The sequence below is a fragment of the Lactuca saligna genome, chromosome 1, assembly GCF_052625555.1.
Source record: "Lactuca saligna cultivar CGN05327 chromosome 1, ASM5262555v1, whole genome shotgun sequence".
Classification (NCBI taxonomy): domain Eukaryota; kingdom Viridiplantae; phylum Streptophyta; class Magnoliopsida; order Asterales; family Asteraceae; genus Lactuca; species Lactuca saligna.
The window spans coordinates 1171694-1177182 of record NC_136417.1 but is presented as its reverse complement, the minus strand read 5'-3'; the positions used below and the strand labels follow the sequence as shown (position 1 = coordinate 1177182).

Below are 5489 nucleotides of genomic sequence, written 5' to 3'. Positions count from 1 at the left end.
ACTCCATCCGTTGCATGTAAAAGAATACCCATTCCCCACAAAAGTATTGATAAGAAACGGGTTTAGTCTTTCAACCAATCCCACCTCCCGAAGCCTTTGCCAATTAATGGATGGTGCAATAGCAAATTCTTGATTGTATAACCATCCCAATCGAGTGTTGTAACGAATAAGCATATCTATAGGTGTATTACCCGGGAATGCATAAAAAGGATGCAAATTAGCAATCCCGCCTTTGGCGTCACTAGCGTCCCGTCTAGGTGCCATTTTTCTGCGAAAATAAACAAGCAACTAACACCAAACCAAAAATCCAAAAATTCAGAAAATCACAGAACAGTTTGTAAATGGACTCACGTCATGGATCCTACAGAACTCACCTCGTGAGTTCGCGATTCTCAGCGAAGCATTATCTCACAAATCAGAAAAATCGGGACTGAAATCTTGTTAGGGTTTACTCATTAACCATTTTGAAGCACATTTAAGTAACAAAATCATGGATGAACGTCACAGATTCGAGTCCAATTTCGATATTGATACATATGAGGAACCCTAACCCCTAAATCTACAAATTCATGAAAATAACTAAGAGAAATGGAAGAATAATTACCTTAAAGAGTAGATTACGTAAGCAACAAGAGTATAATATATTTGATTTAAGCCAAAATCAGATGGGGGACCAAGGAAATGTCTTCACTTCGTGAGGATATGAAAGTGGATGAGTCAAAAGGGACTCTGATTTTTTTAAACTGTGGTCCCGTGCTATTCAAAGATCACGTCGTGAGTATACTCGGACTCACGTCGTGAGTCCTGTTGGGCTATCTTTTGTTGGCCGTCTTTTTTTAACAATTTTGGGCTAATAATTCTATTGGGTTACCTGTATATCTTATAGATTCACCGTGTAAGGACTATGGAGGACGTATTCATCTCGTGAGTTTCTTTAAACTCACCTTGTAGTTTTGTGTAGTCAAAATAAGCCTATCTTAATTATCATTTATTTTTATTTTATCACTTAATTTAGGAACCCCCACATCCAAAAACTTTGCTACCACTTAATTTTAATGATTTAGATGATTGAATGTAAAAAAAACTAAACTAAAAACATGAAGGAAAAAAAATGCAAACCGAGCTTGGGTTGCCTCCCGAGAAGTGCTTCTTTTTGAAGGAGTCGTAAGTCGGACTCCATGCTTCCTACGTTGAGTCTTTTGAAGAGTCCATCATCAGCTGGACCTTTTGCTCCTTGAAACGCCTACTGTAAGCTTGAACTCGTCTTTTGTATGCCTTTTTTGAATTGTCCTTTTTAGCTTTTACCTCATCTTCATCGAGCTTGCGTTTTGTCCCTTTAGTCTCCAAGTTATCTTCATACTTAGACTCCTTGGTATCCTTGTCTTCCTTTACCACTGGACTTGTTATTTTGGATGTAACTTCCTCTTCATCACTTGTGATCTTGTCATCTTCCTTGCTCACCCAAGAAATTGGACTTTGGTATGCAATGACTTCAACTAAATATGTAACACTTGCTATTGGTTTTGTTCTTTTGACTTGATGAATTATCTTGATCTCTTCTTCCATGAGGTTCTCTAATTCTTCAAGTTCATCTTGTTCATCAATGGTGAAAACTTCTTCATGAGCATGATCCTCTTGAAAACCATCTTCCAATCCAAAAACTTCCTTTTCATCACCAACCCTCAAGGTGAGCTTAGAGTCGCGAATATCAACAAGAGCTCCAGCAGTGTTTAATAACGGTCGACTAAGAATAGTTGGTACATCGGGATCTTCTTTCATATCCAATACCACAAAGTCTAATGGAAAAACGAATTTCCCAATTTTAACTAAAATATATTCTCCAATGCCCCGGGGCTGTGTCACTGAACGGTTCGCCATGTGAATAGTCATTCTTGTAGCCTTCAACTTCTGAATATCTAACATCTGATAAAACGAATAAGGCATCAAGTTAATGCTAGCCCCATAATCGGCTAAAGCATCAACCTTCATGTTGTTCCCAAACTCACATGGAAGAGTGAGGCGTCCAGGATCCCCCATCTTCTTAGGTATCTCTCCTAACATAGATCTTGAGCTTTGCTCACTTAGAATCACCTTGGAATGCTTCTATAATTGCTTGCGAGTGTCTATCAAGTCTTGCAGTAATTTTTGATACTTGGGAATTTTGGATAAGGACTCAACAAAGGGAGTATTAATCGGGATACCCTTCACGTGCTTAACAAACTCTAGATGCTCTCTTTCCAGTGGATAAGGTTAGCTCGGGAAGAAAACGACAAAGGTGGCCGATAAACTGAAACAGCTACAAAATTTTTCTGTTCATAACGGGCCCACGTCATGAGCTTATATGGCTCACGTCGTGAGTTTGTCAATTCAGCAGTTACATGAGTGTCGAGCTTGGGCTTATTGGACTTTGAATTGGGCTGCTGTTGTTCTTCTTCTAAAGCTCCTAGGAACTCAGAAATGGACTCTTCTTCAGTATCTATGGCCATTACAGGAGATTGGGTCTTCATTTCAGGATTTTTCGGGGACAGCTTCTCATGAATCAGAGTGGTTAGTTGACCATGTTTCACTTCAAGATTATTGATGGATGCTTGTTGATTTTTTTTCAAAGTTTGCTGTTCTACCATCAATGCATGATAATTATTTACCAAAGTTCTTTGTTAATTAATAGCAGAATCAGTAGCCTCATGTCTCTTTTCGGAAGCTTCCATAAATTTAATTAACATGGTCTCTAGATCGGGTTTCTTCTCGATTAGTGGTTGTTCTTTTTGGTAGAAGCCTCTGCCAGTTTGTCTATATTTCTCTTCCTTTTGCTTCTTATATTCATCATTGGGCAGCCACTCTTTCTTTGGTTTCCTCCAATATTCATCATACTTGTCCCACTCGAATAGCAAACTTGAGCTTTCTTGTTTCCATATTCCTCCAAGTTGCAATCTTTTGTCAAATGTGGACCACTACATCTCTCGCAACCAACTCTAATTGCATGAATGGATTGGTCCATTTGTGTTAATCTTCTCTCCATAGTGTTAAGCATTGCCATCACCGCATCCATCTCTTCGGGTTGTGCACCCCCAACTCCTTTAATGCCTTCATTCCTTGGATTATGATATTCACAAGAGTGTTTTGCGAATTCTTTAATTAATTCCTTCACTTCGCCCGGATTTTTCTTTGTAAGTGGTCCTTGAGAATCAAGGAGTTGTCTTGTCATCATATTTACCCCGTCATAAAATATTGACACCTCCTGTTGAATGTTAAGGTCATGTTGAGGACAATTCCTTAACAACCCTTTGTAACGGTCCCAAGCTTCGTAAAGTGACTCTCCTGGGTTTTGCTCAAAATTGGCTATTGCCTTTTTGAGTTTAGCAATCTTGGATGGTTGACAGAATTGATCTAGAAACTGCTCACGCATTTGAGCCCAAGTAGTTACGGTACCGGGTGAGAGTGGTTTTAACCAATCCTTTGCAGCTCCTTTAAAGGTAACGGGAAGCATCCTTAGCAAAACGGTGTCTCTATTAATATTTGGGACATTGAAGTAATCAGCAATGTCATTCACTTCATCTAAGTGTTTGAATGCATCCTCGTGATCCTTTCCATAGAATGGGATATCCTTTAGTGCGGAAAGGATATGTCCCTTTAGCTTGAATGTGGCAGTGGCAGGGATTGCAGATTGTACTAAGCCTGGACCAACATCATCTCGAATTCTCTTTCTGTAAGCTCCCATGGACATTTCCTCAATATTTTCCATCTCGTGCCTTGGCTCATTCTCGGGTTCGCTCGTATGTTCTTCAAATTCAGGCTCTATATCGTACTCGGATTCGGTTTGGACGGGTATTTGATCCAAGTGTTCAAGCTTACTTTTGTTTTTTGAGGATGAACTTGACTCCCCCATTTTCTTCCTTGATTTCTTTGAAAACACTGATTTGAATTCTTGTAAGGGCGTCTTCTTCTTGTGAATTGCAGACTCGGGATCTTCAAGTGGTGGCACCAAAGGTGTGTTTGAGCCTCTGGTCATGAATTCCTGCAGACAATCAGTAAAGACAACATAAAAACGAACTAAAATAGACAAATAAACTAAAAACTAAAGAAAACTAACAATCATAGTTCTCACATCGTAAGTCTATAAACTCACGTCGTGAGTTCTGTAATAAAAAAAAAAAAAAAAACCTTCCTATAAACGAGAAATTAAGTAAATTAAAAATTGAAAACAAAAAAATAAAACTAATACTAAAAAAAATCTTTTGATGGAAAATTAAGTTTTTGCACTTTTACCCACAAAAAGGATCGATTAACCTTAAGCAAATAAATAATAAACTAAGTCGTTCCCCTGCAACGGTGCCAAAAACTAGATGTGCACGGAAGTACCCACTAATTTTAACATTTATAACCTAACAAACTTAGACTAACTATGCACTTATAGGCAGTGTACCTAGTCGGATTACAGTATAGCTTGGGTAAGTCGGGTGTCGATCACAGGGAACGGTGTTACCTTATTTACTACTAAATTAATCCAATTATTAACAAGCTAAAAGGGTTTTTATCTAATTTTGCGAGTTTAGATGAACTTAATTCTTTAACGATAACTTAATCAATAAACAAAACACTTCTATTAGTTCGAATCCACTTTCACTCAATGGTTATACATTAGCTATAACTATTAATGTTGGTAACCAATTAAGATAGTATTACTAGTTTAGTTCTAAATCTACAAATTATCAATCAATTCATGTAATTCTATTTATGTTCATACAATAGTTAACACATAATCAATTATTAAATAAGATTAGATACATGAAGGATTGATTAATCAAAACACAATTACAGTCATAATATGAGTTCTCTAACACAACTTAATTTAATTATTCAATTACTATTCTAAGATTGGTTTGATCTTAGCTCCAATAACTAGTGTTCACTATATTATTAGGTATTCAAGTTCATGCAGAATTGTGTTCACTAACTACACAGAACAAGGATTCAAAGCAATTAAATAACTATTTCAAGCATGCTAAGTAAAATCAATCAACACAAGCATATCACCAACAATTAAAGTCAAATCTAATGCATTAAAACCATGAGTTCCAACTTCATCTAGCTAATAGAAGCAGCTAAATTTAGTTAGACATATTAATAGTTAAACAAACAAATGTTATAAGCCAAAACATATTAAAATGTACCAAACTATGAATCAATTTATGTACTTCTACTTCCTTAGCTTCCAGGTATTTTTCTCCTCTGATTTTTCATCTTCAGGAACCCCTCTCAGCCACCAAAAGTTTTTTAATTCGTAATGGAAGAGAGTTTATATAATTTCTTGAAATTCAATTCTCACGTCGTGAGTATTCCAATTCTCACGTCGTGAGATCAGGATAACCTTGTTCTGCAAGGATTCCTTCACCCACGTACATATCTTCTAGAATCCTTCCCTCACATCGTGAACCACATATTGCTCACATCGTGAGTACGCCTATTTTGGGTGATTTTCTTGTCCTTTA

The 5489-nt window shown here is 37.1% G+C and overlaps 1 non-coding gene across 1 annotated transcript; it reads left to right on the top strand.

Moving 5' to 3' along the window:
- Positions 1-3251: 3251 nt before the first annotated feature.
- On the top strand, positions 3252-3358 carry LOC145027924 (small nucleolar RNA R71). Its single transcript, XR_013675686.1, has one exon. It is a non-coding gene; the product is annotated as a small nucleolar RNA R71 (small nucleolar RNA).
- Positions 3359-5489: the final 2131 nt, after the last annotated feature.